Here is a 15,920-nt window from a genome sequence, read left to right on the forward strand (position 1 = left end):
GAACGCCGGTCCGGAAAAACTACTCGAAAATACGTTTTGCTGTTCGTACTTTTATTTAAAAACTGCCGTGGGGACAAAGCTCAGTATCATTCCAATCGCGAATTAAGGAATACCTGTGGTTGGGTAAAGCCGTGTATCCCTTCGCTTGCAACGTATTTAACGTCGAACTATGGCTCAGTTATATCGTGGACGTTTGCCAAACATCGAGGCGCGTAAAATGGTGTAGGTTCGAAACCAGCCGTAGAAGCTGTTTCGTATTGGGGGCAACGTTGAACTGTGGTACCGGACATAACCAGTCTTAGGTGAAAAGCGTGATCAGAATGGCCCATCTCTTTACAATAGCTTGAACTGTGATGAATGTATTATTTCCGTAAAATATAATATATTCAATTATAATTAGACGACACGTTGGCGGCAGAAGGATACCAAAACAAATGGGAATATTTGTTTTGTATGTTCAGTAACGAATTCTGAAATAGCTCCCATTTGATTAATTGCGAAAATAGATCTATTAATTTTTCATATATCTCGCGAGCAAGCAGCTGGGCAATATTTCCTTCTACGTAACAAATTGACTTCCTTTAATTTCACACGCAGTGTGCCAGTATGAATTGCCTGGATAAACTGTGAATTAGCAAGCCCAACTAAGTGTTTATTACAATTTTTATTATAAATATATTCTACATAGTCTCACAAATGCCAGCGATTGCTGTCAATAGTGTAGTCCTAGTAACACCGACCCAAATATACGGATGCGACAACCCAGAGTCGCTAGTTCTTGACGCTAACAGCGTTGGAAACTAATCATCATCGTATATAATTATCACGTCGTTGCCAGGGTCAGTTAAAGAAACCCCGGATATATCTAGCACGTCCATATCTTCTGTTGATGTTTCATTTATGTCCGAGAACCTACTATCCAACTACTCCAAAAACCGCAAGCTTCAAACGGTTAGGCAGAATTTGATAGTTGAAGATGAGACCGCAAGCATTCAGTGAATTCAGATTATCTAATTAACAAACGCAAATATCGCCTTAGTACTTCGTCTTTCCGGTAGAGCTTTACGGCGCATTAGATGTCGGCTAGGTATGATTCCTGAAGAATTAAGTGTTGTCATAAGTTAGCATGGAGTTGACTTTTCCTTCATTGAGCTTTTCTAAAAGGTTCATATTATAAAATTGTTTGTTCTATAAAGCCGGTATGATATTGGATTTTGGGGTAAGTTTCTCATTAAAATTCTGATTTCTATCGAAGTGTCATATATGTCGATCTAAAAGTTAAGGAACGAATTAGCTGGCAAAATGGAACACTGTCGAGATTTAAAGAACGCCCTTATGTTAGTTAGGAACAATTGCCGGAAGGTTAGGGGTTTAGGTTTCTAGGGTTAGATCAGGGAGGTGGCGTTACATGCGCAGTCTGCGGTAAACTTTACGCGCGCAAATGGAGTAAAATGCGTTTATGATCATATTTCAATTTCTAAATAGGGCTCAGTTATCTATTCAGGTACTAGGATATTTGCAAATGACCCAGTTACCACGAGACGACTATTAGGGTAGATGGGTTCATCGTGAACAGGTAACAGGGCAAACAAACGTATTACACTGCAATAAGATCTAAGAACAATTGTAACCAGATAATAAAAGTGTTAGTCACTGTGACCCTCTTTCAACTTACAACAGCAACAAACTCAGGCGGAAATTTAGGAGGATGAAAGGACGAAACTATTCCTATGATGGATTTTTCGGTCATATCGGACGCACCCAATCACTTCAGCAGGGTGACACAATATGTGCGTTAACGTAAAAAAAAAGAGCATTGACACGAAAAAATTGACTGTCCTATTGAATAGTTTTTTTTTTTTTTTAGTAAATGCAACGTGATATCAGATAAGGCACAAATAGGCACAAAAAAGGTGACACAAATAGGAATTTGCTGTTGCAAAAAGGCTACGGGATTATCTAAACATTCTAGTGGTAAAACGCACTAGCTGACGCTAGCCAAACAAAAGTGCCATAAACCAGACAGTTGAATTAATTAGAGCAATGAAAAAATGTTTTTTTGCGACTAAAATCTTTAGTAAACTACCACTTACTTGAGGACAAAAACTGGAATTGAATGTCCTATGATTTTATCTCTTATTGTTAATAGTGTTTTTATATATCAGGTATTCTGCTTTTCCACCAACTTGTTCTACATATACAGTAGCAATCAAACGACCGCCAATAAAGAATAAACCACGACGCTATGAATTCGCTGTCTTTGAAAGACGCCACTGGTAGTAGTAAACTGCTAACACAAGAGGTATGATACATGGACTTTTCGAGTTTGACGACAAAATAGATGAGCGTATATAACTGCACGTTATGCACAGGACATACGGGAGCGCGCACGGCTAAAGACAGCTTAGCTTTATTTCCCATCTTCACTTCACTTTCCATCGTAAACCTTATTTAACGTAAATTCACACGTCACTTAAGTTACTTATCCATAAAGTGGCGAACATTTGTTGGTGCTAAAGCCCTGTTAGAAGTTGGAGATGTTCTTGTATAGCCAGTGTCTGCCCGCTAACGGGCCCGAGATGGGCAGAGACGAACAGGCTATTTTAATACTATTATGATAAGGGGTTTAGCCAGTGAACGAGGGATCATTTTGTAAGATCATCAATGAATCAGGGGACGCTGACTGAAGACGGAAATAGCAGCGAAATAGAAGGGTTCTTCGAAAAGGATTACCTTGTCCTATTGAAAATTGATCAGTTCGGCTATTCGGAGTCATTGTAAGCGACGAACGGCCATAACGCTAAATGGGAGTTGAATCCGAGGTGCATATTATAATGGTTGCGAGTTTACTTAGCGAGTCTGGTTATTTATTTCAATTATATTGCGGTAGTATTGGAGGTACCAGGACGGTGCATAGCCTAATGCTTGAAATTGGCATTCGTTCTATGGTTGCCTCGAATACGGAAATTGTTGGACGCGTCTCTTCTCAGGCCACGTTTTGTTATTGTGAAAGCCCGCAAATATTGCTATGATTGTGGTAGCTGTGTGCAATAGGTTCAGGAGAAATTGGAACGCTATAGATATGCAAGTAACATATTCACGTTTCGTAACTCTAGAGAAAGGTATATTGGTACATATGGGCTTTTTGAGGTCACGCTCAATGACGTGCAGGACCAAACAATCTTGAATGACCCTATTGTGAAAGCAGCTGCTAATTTTTGCATCAAAATTCCGTATCATCAAAAAAAATATATATACTATTACTTAAGTTGTTTTCATTAACTTTCAAGCCGTCTGAATCTAATCATTAATGTGATTCAAGAGTACGTCGCGTACAATCTTTCTTATTCTTCAAAAGCGAGCTCTTGAATCCGTATGGCGATTAAAACCTGTTCGTTTCGGGTGTGCAATGGAGCCCATGAATCCAACGAAGGTTCGTCTGATCACATCGATTAGTATCTTCTCTCATATTTTGAGCGTAAGCTTTTTTCCCCCCGGTACGATGAGTTAAGTTTTGGAAAAAAATTGATATTATTTAGTACAAATAGTAGCAAATAAGCGTATGGTCGCTTAAAATTACCCGAACATCATGGACATGCTAACTGCATCGTCGACGTAACAGCGGACGATTCTTGTCCAACGATAAAAAATTATACACGCAAAAGCCTATAGCATATAATAGGTGCTTAAGCTGCTCGCAACTGCTTTTAGGACAAAAGCAGAGGACTGAACAGTGATAGTATAGGTGCATAATGTGTAACACCACTTTCTGTCATAAGATTTGAAGGTGCGTCAATCTGGGTCCTTTTTATGTACCAATTGTTATGGTATGGGTTGAATGCAAACCCATTTCACATCTCATTTGTACCTGAATCATAGACCATTGCGAATAGCTACATTTTTAAGTGAGAAATTATTTAACTCGTTATAAATTATACCGATTACAATGGGTACTATTGCATTTTACAGTATAAGCGAAGGGGAACGCAGCATAAGATGAGCGATTCTTTTTACATTAGTAACTCGAGTTGCGGGTTATATAGCCCTTGGCGGCAATGTAGTCTTGAAATGAACCGCAAAACCTAGCGCACCACTACACTTAAAAGCAGATAGCGGACTGACTCTAATTCGAGACAAGAAGCGAGATGCAATCACATTGGCCAACGCTGAGATATTATCAAAGATTGTTGCGCCGGTCGTCAGCGCTGAAGCAGGCATCAAGGTGCTCCTGAAGATCCGAGAAAGCTTAGATAAAAAAAATTTGGGACGGAAGAAAAAAGCTGGTACGAATAGCTGTCGAGTATTAATGCAGCCTGACGCAGGCCGCCTGAACTAGGACTTGAAGTATCAGCCTTTTTCTAGTCGGGCTGCCAACTCTACACTGGATTCGCTTACCGAAATAGCTCATAAACATTTCAAAGTCATAACATAGCACCGAAAATTATAGTATAACATGCCATATCTATTCACCCTTCGTAAAAGCGAAAAGAATAGGCACAAGAAGCCCGTTCGCATCTCTTAGGTCGAAGTGGTTCATTGAATGAAAGCTCACAGATACCAGATTGAACAACCTTGTGACCAAATATCGACATTCAGTGAAATACAGCGCGTAAGGAGATAAATATGCAGTTCAATTTAGCCTCACGCGCGTTGGCGATTTCGAAAATATAAATTGCTGAACCAGTGATGAATGTGAAGGCAAAGTAATTGCATTTTGAATGAATGAATGAATCTATCGATGTACATATATGTATATATAGTAGGAACCAAGCGATCTTTAGCACAACCTTGTATTTAGTCTATTAATACTCTTATTTATATAATGTATAATAACCGTATCAATAACTAGCATTGGTATTGCGTTTATTAGAGGTATCGTCCTGGGTCACATGCGCATCAGCGATCCTGCCAACAAAAGGTCCATCTGTCATAGAAGCACCGGCTACAAAAAGGCACCTAACTTATTCGAAGTTATAAACTGTATAGGTTTAGTCTTCCGTGTTGCTTAACTTCGTTTTGGCTGCCATAAGGCTCCATAGGCTTTTTGCTTGCAAACGCGTATCTATTCTGTACGCGATTGTACTTACAATAAAAATAATAGTGCTAGCCATCCGGGTTCGCTCGTAATGGAAGCCATCATTCACAGAACAGTCTCTCTATCTAACCCAACCTTCTACGGGCCTGATTATGCTACGCTGCTCCTACATCATTGATTCTATTATTATAAGGAAGAGGAAAAGCAATTATAATAAGATGAAATAAGAAGACGATGCCTGTTGAAAAGCTGAGATCTGTCGACGAGATACGAGAGTGTCTCCTTCCTCGGGTACGGTGCTTGTCTACCCGTCCGCTTATATGTACATCCCTGTTTAGCTGCACCTAGCTAGGCCACATCTATATCTTTATCGTTACTAAACAAACGAAACAAGCGTTCGGCACTCCTGCTAGGGGCAGCCGCCGCCGCCGCCGCCGCCGCCACTTTAGCTGCAACAGCAGAAAATGACTTTAGCTAACACGGCGGACACAAGGGGAAAGGACGCCCGGAAGAAAAGTGCTCTAAGCTTTAACGGCGTTTCGTTCAGTTGTTTCATCGTGTTCGTCGGTTATTTTGCCCGTCTTGCCGTCGTTGTCCTTTGAGCTTCCAGCGCATAGAGCTTACCGTTGCAAGCTAGCGGCGGTGCGACCGCCGCCGTCGCTGCCGCCATTGCCGTTGTTGCTGTCATTATTGGCAGTATAGGCAAGGAAGATGAGCAGATGATGACCATCGCACGACTGCTGCTGCTACTGCTGTTGCTAATGCAGAGATGTTCGTTTACAGTGGCGTTGTGGGCTTTGCTGTTACGCACCGACGAGATATTTCCGTGTTACCGGATCATCTTCTTGTTCGCTACAGATCGCTACTACTGCAGACTCCGCCTGTTTGGTTACCGGCTCTCTCTGTTCCTCTTTATTTTTCTATTATTATATTTCTATCTTTTATTCGATAAAAGTCTGCAATATCTGTACTACTCCGTATGTCTTCTACGCTCTTGGTACCATTGCTGCGGGTCGAGAAAGATAGAAGACGAAACCGCCCGTTGTCTGCGTGAAACAGAGGCACCGACGGACATTGAGCGCAATCGTCGCCACTGTGAGTGTGCAGACATTCGAGCAGAGCGAACGGGGATGAACGGGTACGCACAGACATTCGATCTACGCAGACGACAGGCCTAGCGACGTTCACACAAAGGCCGGCTCAGTATACAACTGCCTCTGTTTTAGCATGTTTGACCGGTTTATAGCGGTGCAGCTGCGGGCGATGCTACCGCCACAAAGTCCGTATATGTGTGCATGTATGAGCATCTATATCTGCGCGTTGTGTAGGCAATGCTGGTATGCGCAGGACACGCTTCTACAACATCTACTACGTAGATCTATATAGCACTGTCTCAGTGGGCGAAGCTGTTCAAGCTCGCGGCGCTGGAGGGAGGATGCACCCGTCTCAAGTATAGGGATAAAATGGGGAAGACAAGGAGCCGTGAGGTCGAGAGGATAAAGGTCTGCTTTGCTCCTATTATTGCCACTGCTGTTGCCTTTGGCACAATAGGACTACGACTGTGTGCCGGCAGAAGACAGGCAACAGACACGACGACAACGATGAAAAGCGCGACCAAGACAAAGAGATGGCAAATTTGATATGATTATGCACATCGCTCCGTACTTACTGCCCATGCTTATTTCTACACTGGGGCTTGCCTGTGCATGGAACTTGATACGTGTTGTGTGTGACGCCATCGATCCCGTCCCACACAAGTACTAACTGTCTGTGATAGACAAGCTGAGACAATGGTCAATTATACGGCATAATATAATATATGGACCAAGTACCAAGCAGCAGTACCGTAAGCATCGTAGCGAAACGGGAAAACTCTTGCGGAACCGCGCTTGAGCTGCTTGCTAGCCAGCCAGCCAGCCAGCCACCGAACCTTCTATAAACTCGCTACTTTACCCCCCGGTTGGCTATCGAATTATCATCTCTTGAACGATGACGATAACGATGAAGAACAGTGTTGCGACAATAGTAGGGGTGGCGGCGGCTACAGCCGGCTGAAAGAATAACGCACGCGACATTTGCTGATACTAGTCGGCACACATAGAAGCACAGCCGCTCGCAGGACGCCGGATGCCAATGACAGCAGAGAGCTCGGTAGCACGCTTCAGAAGAATATCTACTTTTTGTTATAGTGTTTATCCTTGATTTTGGTCTGCGGCAGGTTGCAGGTATCGTATGGTGACGTACACGGCACCCGAGGTTGGGCAGATGGACATCCTTGGGGGATCAAGTAGGATGGTGCCTGCGGCGGGAGCGGCAAGTGCTGCCGGGATCATTATTCCACCGCTGTTCGATCGGCAAGGAGATGACATCATCGTTTCAGTTTACATGCATAAATATAATGGTGCTCTGTTTTCTGGGGGTAGAAGTATGTCCTGCTATTAATAGGACCTGAAACGGAGAAGGACTAGAAGCAGGTCGATTTATCTGTCGCATTGTATAACATAGTGAATCCAATAGCTGACCAATTAATGAAGATTTGGCGTTACGTAAAAATAAGATGGTAACCTTAACCGAACCCCTTATTATTAAGGATCGTTTAAGTATTACCGTTACAAACTACACTTTACAACGAACTTTGTGCCAGAGTCGCTACCTGGTAAGCAGAAGCTTCTATAGTACAATTGTGCTTCATTGTCACCTCAGTTAGAAATAATGATAACAGCATAAATGGCCTCCCCTTAAATAAAAAAAAAATTTTACCTTCTGCCCAAAATCTTCCTTTCGCTAGGTGTATTAGTCCACACAAACCTTTTTCGAAGCCTCCACCAGCTGTTTAAGATTCATACATATAACATGTATATATCGCCTATATTTTTTTGGGCTCTTGTTCTCCATTTGGTCAAAAGCCTCTGAATTGAAATGGACCTCACCGGCGAGCAGCTATCCAATTCGAAGGTGCTTTACTACCGCACCGTTCCTCATAAACAGATAAAAATGAAGATGGCCAGTACTTACCTTAAGATACAGTCTCTAGACATGAACCGGATGCTGTTGGTCGGTACGATTCTTGCCACCTCTGCTATCCCGTAATGAATACGATTAAATTCAACGCAAACTGAAATCGCCTGAGTATCGAAAGGACAAAGAACCTTTAAGGGCTTTGTGTGTTAAGTTGATCATGTCCTCCTTCACAGGCCGGCACATGTTTGGGGCACCAATTGCTACAGTCTATAGAACTGATCCCCCGAACGAAAATAGATTGGGTAGCGAATACTGTGGTGTGTGCAGCCTAAAGTATAATGTTGCTGTTCCCAGAAAAGTTATAACTTGAATTGAAGTTTTTCCAGTTTCTCACTCGTCTGTGCCTAAGTGAGCTGTTACATAATTATGTCATAGCTTATAGAAAGTTATTTCGTATCAACCACTTTCATCTTGAAATATTTTTCCCGTCCAATCAATTTTCAACCTTGATTTTAACTCATCTATCCCTGCCTTTTCTATTTATAAGATAAAATATAAGGACGGGATACAGCCAGTCAAATAAGTTACAAAAGCGCTCTAAACGTGACAATGATGGTTGTCATCATTCATTATCAACTAGTCACAGGTAGCGTATCCAGCCCATAGTGTCAATCAACCTCATCGTCATCGGTAAGCCGCGTGCTCTCTACAGGTTCTGTTTACTATCTGATAAAATAAGCGGCCAACTATGGACAATCGTTCAACGACAAACGTTACTTGAGCTTCTAGACCAAGCCGATCTGTATCATTCATCAGTCGATATGTCGTCAGGTTGAAACTCTGCTAGATGCAGCAAAGAACCAAGCAGAGCTAATACAGTATATGACACGTTCTCTTAATGGAAATAGATGGATTTGAGTGAATTGTTTTTGTCGCATAGACCCATGCCTTTTCTTTTATATTTTAGATAATCGTTTTTTCGCTGACCTCACAGTCTTTTGGGGTAGATGCCTGTCATATTTTCAGCAAACATTTTCCCCAAATGTTACGTTATACAGAATTTAAGCTCGGTATTTTGCTTAAAATTTTGGTTAGCGATTTCAGTTATTGCTCTATATATACATATATTACATACATATTACTAATAAATGCCCAAACCAGAAGTGATAATATAATTTTGTCAATTGTTTTTATGGATTTGCCTATGGCAGTGAAGTAATTTATACTGCATGAACAAATATAATTTACCGTACTTGAAACGATTTAGTAATTAGCGACGTATTATTAAAATTTATTTCAAAATTACCACCACACGACGGATCGTACGTATTCGATACTGTTGTTATTATTATTTACGTTTTTTGTTATTACTATTATCAGGCATACGATTGACTGCTATTGGTGATTTTTGTTATTATTATTATCATTATCACTACTTCTATTAGCGTAGTTATTTACAGATTTTTTGGCACAGGACTTCTACTCGATATTGTTGACGCAAAAAACCTTTTTGTTTTGCCACTGTCTTGACAACATCGGCAGCAGCTCGATATCGGTAGCTGGACCGGCCACTGGTAACCCCATTGACTGGGAGCCGACTTCTCGCTGCAGAAAAAAACTTCTCAAAAAGAAAGCGCGTTCATTTGACGGAGTGAGTGTTTCCTGGCTTTAGGGACCGTACGGTTGCCTCGGGCGGGTCCAATGTAGTCAAAACAGAAATTGGCATGCCGATGTTAAAGGGATTTGCAAAGGCAGCGATGGCGGCGGCGGCGACGTCGGCCGAGAAAGAAAGAACACGAAAAAACGTCAAGAAAACGTTGAACACGCCTTTGCCTGTGCGTTTTTTGTCAAAAGCTTTGCGCTCTTACCTCTTTTCCAAGGACAATGTTCTGTTCTGGCTTACTTCGTCGAAGGAACTGAGTCGCTATTGAAGGCACGACGACAAAGCGACGACAGAATTTGAAATACTGGAAGACAACAATAGTAGACAGGTCTACACAGATAGTGAATATATACAGAAAAGTAATAGCATTTGTAGGAATTTGTAATTCTGTTCTATCCTGTTTGCATACATATATCTACGCCTGTTTATTGCTATGTTTATTTTGTTGTGTGTCTAGGACGATTCGAGACCAACTAATTAGAATCACATTTAAGGAGCGTAGGCCTAGTTTTGGTTCTCCTTTAATAAACGAAAGTGTCTACTGCTGCCGGGAAGATGCCATATTATCAATCTAATGTGTCCTTCATTAACATCCTCTGTACAATGAATAAACAACATTTCTTGTAGTTTTAGACTCGAACTAGACATTTGCACCTTTCAGACCTAATAACGTTCGAATCATTCAGTGATTGAGGCATAAATTTGTTTGACATATACGAAAGTATCGTCATACAAAACTTAGAAAAGTGGTGTGAAGTCGGGGTAAAATAACCCTCTGTCTTGCACGTATAGCTAGCTATATGATCATGCATACGGTAGTCCTAGCATTGTATAACTGTTCGCATCGAGGAGATTTGAACAAGCTGTAAGCGTACCATAACCATATCTGTGCAACCGATATGCTATAGAAATATCATAAAACAACTACGTACACAGCCGTGTTTTCACTATTAGGTCCGATCCTCGCGGTAAATTTTGAGATAGTACTAGTCAACCTATATATATATATATATATATATATATATATATATACAAGTCAATTAATTCTGTCAAAGTTTCTTTGAAAAAAACTTGAACATTACAACATAACAACTCAGTTAAGAATTGATTCTATTAGCTAAATAAAAGTAGATTTAGCTGATATTAAAAATGAGGTATATCTCCGTGTCTTCGCCGTCTGTTCATCGTGTATATCGTGTCTGCAAGCTATTAGGATTAGTGGTGCATGGCACTGGAATCGGAAGCAGCCGGAAGCGCAGTCTAGTAGTCCATATGAATATCGTAAGTTTCAAGCGTCGACAAAGCCCCGCACCAGATACACAGGGCTTAACCGGGGTTGTCTGTCTCTCTTATGAGGTCAAAACACCCGACCGATGTATCCATAGAGAGCAAGCTATGTTTTCTTATTGACAACAAACGCTGTTGTAGTTGAGCCACATATTTGGCTATTGCAGTGAAGGTCTCGTGGTTCTTAATGCTGGCTGTTCGACGACTTACACAACAGCATCAGCACGCCTTCTACAACCAAATTCGGGGCTACTTGGCAGTATTTGCTCAGTCAGGGTCACTTACCAAAGCAATGGCCTGTCGGCTGTCATAGAATTGGCTATTTACCACGACTATTGCTGCCGCTACTCGGCGATAGACAAGGAGTTCGATAGGGGTCGATCAGACCAAAGAGACGATTTCACAATCTTGATCTGTTGTCCGCTCCTTTTCCTTCTGCTTCGTGTTCCGAACTGCCTTCATTCTGACGCTTTTCTTCCTGTCGATGACTACTGCGACCGCTACTCCTGGTCGTGCCTAGGCCACACTGCGATACTACGGAGGACGGGATGGCACTACTCAGCACCGACTCAAGTCTGGAGCGACTACTGATTTTGCCACCGCTGCTGGATCCCCATTTACTCATCTCCCGCTCGCCACCAGCCTTCAGCCTTCAGTCTTTCGTGCCAGCTAGCTAGGGATCCAACCCGGCTCATTCAGCAGGATGAAGGACTCCTAGGACTCAGGAGCCGAAAACTTGGTAGCAGCAGCTCTAATCTAGCAAAAGCGAGCTGGCAGAATGGGTCGGTTTCGTCGGCCCTCCAAGAACTAACAGCAGCAGCAGCAGCAGCATGGAATCCAGATTCAGGATGACGGCTTCTATTCCTTCCTCTTTTGCGAGACGCGGCGCTGTCAGCAGCCGACAGCAACGGCTGCAGCATTACGACTGGATAGAACGAGAGCAATGCGGTTCTTGTGCACGTAGTTCGACAATCAACGACTAAAGGAGAAAGCTCTGGACAGGAAGGAATAAATCACAAGAACGGACACAGTACTTGGATGGGTAGCGAATAGCGAAGGGTGAAGGGAATCGAAAGGGGTAACCAGCGGAGACAAACTGTAAGGATGGGGCAAACTAAAGGATAACAAGAGAAGAAACGAAAGGGGCCGCTTCGAATACGAAAAAAAAGAAAAACGAAAAAAACGAATCTAGGGACAAGTAAAGGTCGGGAGAAAGAGTCGAATCAGATGCCAGATCTCAGATTCCGCTCAGCCGCACGCCCTGTCCGCGCCCGTTGAAGGTGTAGATATTCGGAGATTCACATCTACAAAGATCGAGTTTAGTCAGGGTTCGGACCGGTCACGGCAGCGGCTGCGGCAGTCTTGGGAGCCCGCTTGCCTGATGTGCTTCTACGATATTCTCCTCTACAACGAGGATGTGGTGTTCGTCCAGCTGCCGCTGCTGCATTGCCGTGCTAGTAGTAGAAGTTAGAGCTGGCCCCCTTGAGGTGCCTGACTCGTCTGTGGTAAGTCTGATGGAGTCAGCTTAACGGATAGAGATGCTTAACGCGTTAAAACCTCTCACGAACGGATAGTGGCAAGAATCGTCAAGGATCCGAAAGACGAAGTAGGGCAAGGTAAAGAGCGAAAGCCATTTCTTTCGTCCGAGTGACGAATTAGGCTTCGAAGTCAGGCCAGGGCAGGATAGAAAAGCCGAGAGATGAACGAGAGGAAACACACGTACGCTGAACAGACGAAACGCTGTCGCGGGAGTGACTAGTTTAAAGCTGCGCGACGAAAAAGAGGAAGTGAGATGATCCAATGGAGGCTCCGTTGTACTGTGCGCGGACGATCGAGATTACGAGGCACGGAGGGCGAAGCTCGCCTGGCCAAACTGGCTGACTGGGTGAAAAAGAGATGCAAAAGGAAGCTAGAATGGTCGTTAACGCATAAATGACGATACCGTGGTTGAAGGTAGCAGCAGCAGCAGTGCATGCGTCGACTGTCTCAAAGAAGAACAAGCATATAACGAAAGGAGCGCGAAATCAGTGGAGACGGGAGTTAGAGACGGTTTGTAACATCGCAGATGGTAGAAATACAAGATGTAAATGACAACATCACAACAAAATGCTCTTATAACGCGTAGCTTAGGAACGATAACGCTGAGCGCGAACACTGCTTTGGCATAGAGCTAAGTTGTAACCTAGAGTAAAAATTTCTTTCTTGAAAAAGTTTTTTTAATGAGAGCGGCCTCTCCGTACTGCATGATTGTATCTACGCTATAGATGCCGAGTAGCCTCGTTGTTGGTGACGATTTTTCCCGTAATAGGAAAATCGAATTGGTACATACTAATTTTGTCGGCAATAGTTAAAGGAAGCATAGGTTAGTTTTCCTGATCTCTGAAAATCCTGAAAATCTGATTTTTATTATAATCGACTTAGCTTAGAATAGCTGTTGCACGTCGTTTAATTTATTAGATCTGTGTACTTGGGTAACAAATTCTGTGTCTTTAATTTAAAAAAAAAAATAATTAATGTAGCGCAGTATTTGTTTATGGTGCACAAATTTTATATAGGTAATACTTTTGTTGATTATCAAAGGAAGGTAGGGGTATCTGGGGAAGGGACTATATGCTACGAAATGTATTTTCGAGGTGAATTCGCTTCCTGAAAACGTTTGGAAGATTTTTCCGAAATTTAGATTTTTCTATTGATTTTTCTATTTACTTTCATTATTATTTACTTTCAGTTTATACAATACTAGGCAACCCTTAACGAAGCGAAAGGAACGGTTTAATTGTTTATCACAATTTTTACTATTTGAGAGCTTCATTTTCTAAAATAATATGAAAATAGATAGCACTGAAAAAATTGCAAACCACCAAAGAGTGAAGCAGAAATTATGGGTTGAGGCACTTGGCTCATGTATAAAATAAAATGCTATCGATAGCTAACTTGACAAATAATAATCAATAAATGGACCATGCTGTCTTCAATTACATGTAGACCAATACGCTGCGGTTTAGGACGTAATCTACGGAATAGACGATTATCATGCAACCGTTATTTTTTCAATGCATAAAGTGAGACAGATTGGGGTTGTCGAGTTCTTATCTCTCCTTATCAAGTACAATCTGCAGTGATTTAATTCAGCAAATCAATAACGCTAAATGAGAACTATTTGGCTTTAAAGTATAATTACTCAAAAACTTCTCACTACAATTGAAGAGCTAGTAATATTTGCTTGAAAGCAAGACTAGGCTTTCATTCGTTAGCATCCAAAGGAAAATAAAAAAAATATCCTTACTTGCGAAGCATTACAACATATTATTTTGCAGACCAGCTACGCCGCTTTCGAATTTCGAAAACTGGTCAACCTCGCAGTATCTCGACAGGCGCTCGAAGTAATTATCGTACGTACGTAGAGGAACATACGGACATTACGTACGTAGAGGAAAAAACTACTGTTTATTTGCGTAAAAGGTTGCATATGCATTTCTCCGTTGGTAGAAATTGCTAGAAAGTAGGTTGCTTGCTTTAAAGTTTGGCCCGTTTTCATGAGTCCGATACCCAGAGCCCCGATGATCTTGAGGAACGCAGATCTTCGACTTTGCGAAGGGTCCGGTTTTATAACGAAGAGTTGATCAATAAAATGCCATACAATCACAGCACTGTCAAATGTACCGTTGTTTTGAAATCCTAAGCGACTTCGATGTCGAGTCTCACTTCTGTTAGATTTTATGGAACCATTTTGAACATTTTTAATTTTTTTTTTCCTTTCTCATTTTTGTTCTAAGCCTTTGAGATTTATTTCACCAAAAACTTAGCTGTCCAAAATATCGACTATATATTCATGGGTCTCTCTCTTAAAAAAGGATGGGTATAAACACAATTTTTTAATTGTGATTGCCGATAATGGCCGTATGTTGTGCTGATATCGTGATGCCGACACTGCTATACCTGTACAACGTCCATTTATAAGCATACTGTATTATCTTCAAAATAGAAAGAAGATTTTTATAGTTGAATGCATACAAGCGTATCAGCGTTAACTGACCATATCTGGTTAGCACTCTACTATTTGCTAATGTAATCACTTAATCAGAGACATATGTTTTTCGATACAAATGCTCAGGAGGTGAGCGTTCATCTCGTAGATGCGGAGCGTTTACTGCCTGTCTGAATGGCTTCTCTAATAGCTAGTCTATTTACTACAAGCATTATAATAACAACAGGCTCTCAGAAATTGTTGTAGGCCTATTGTACTATCATCATTGTTCTCTTCATCATATGCGATTACGATACGGTCAAACGGATAACGAATAATCGCAGTGTTGCCTCTCACTGCCATCCTGATCATTAACACCTTTAGTAGTAAAGAAGATGATGTCTGTTCCTCTTCACGTTTCGTCAGTCTAACAACCCACGACACTACTGCCAGATCTTCTCACTACAAGAAGATCTGTGTATATATACTGTGATATCTTTATGCGCTAGTCCGCCTCATTCGTTATTGAATTATAAGAAGCTACACTCAACAGACACATTAGCACGTACGATCGTAATGGTTGCAATTGTGTTTTGCTAATTCTATCATGATTATTCCAACAACGTGTTGGAAGAATTAACTAGGAAGATATTAGGAAAGGTAGTAATCGGCATAAAGTGATCAGAACGCTATGCTACATACATTGAGCATTCTCACTTAATTTCATCGTGATAAAGGCGGGGTCTTCGGATGACAGGTTTTGCTTGCGCGTGCCCTGGGCTGCTTAGTGCTTGCCAAAGCCCCTCGGCATTCCTCTTTCCATTGGAATGAAGTAAATAAGGTGGTTATGCTCTGACGGATTAGTAAGTGTCGGAGAAGCGAAACTCGTCTCAGGGTGAACGACAGGAGGCTCTGGCCACTGCTATTATTTCGGCATTGTCTTCTTTCGCTGGTTCAGGTGTACTTTGGTATTTACACTCGGACTGCCCTCTTTGTTTACCATATTT

The 15,920-nt window shown here is 41.8% G+C and overlaps 1 long non-coding RNA gene across 1 annotated transcript; it reads right to left on the minus strand.

The window, feature by feature from the left end:
• Positions 1-645: 645 nt before the first annotated feature.
• LOC147756852 (uncharacterized) lies at positions 646-7,434 on the minus strand. Its single transcript, XR_015323990.1, has 2 exons — positions 5,274-7,434; positions 646-1,096 (listed from the first exon to the last, which is right to left on the minus strand). It is a non-coding gene; the product is annotated as an uncharacterized LOC147756852 (long non-coding RNA).
• Positions 7,435-15,920: the final 8,486 nt, after the last annotated feature.

Source organism: Varroa destructor, unplaced genomic scaffold, assembly GCF_002443255.2.
Source record: "Varroa destructor unplaced genomic scaffold, Vdes_3.0 BEIS01000003.1, whole genome shotgun sequence".
Classification (NCBI taxonomy): Eukaryota; Metazoa; Arthropoda; class Arachnida; order Mesostigmata; family Varroidae; genus Varroa; species Varroa destructor.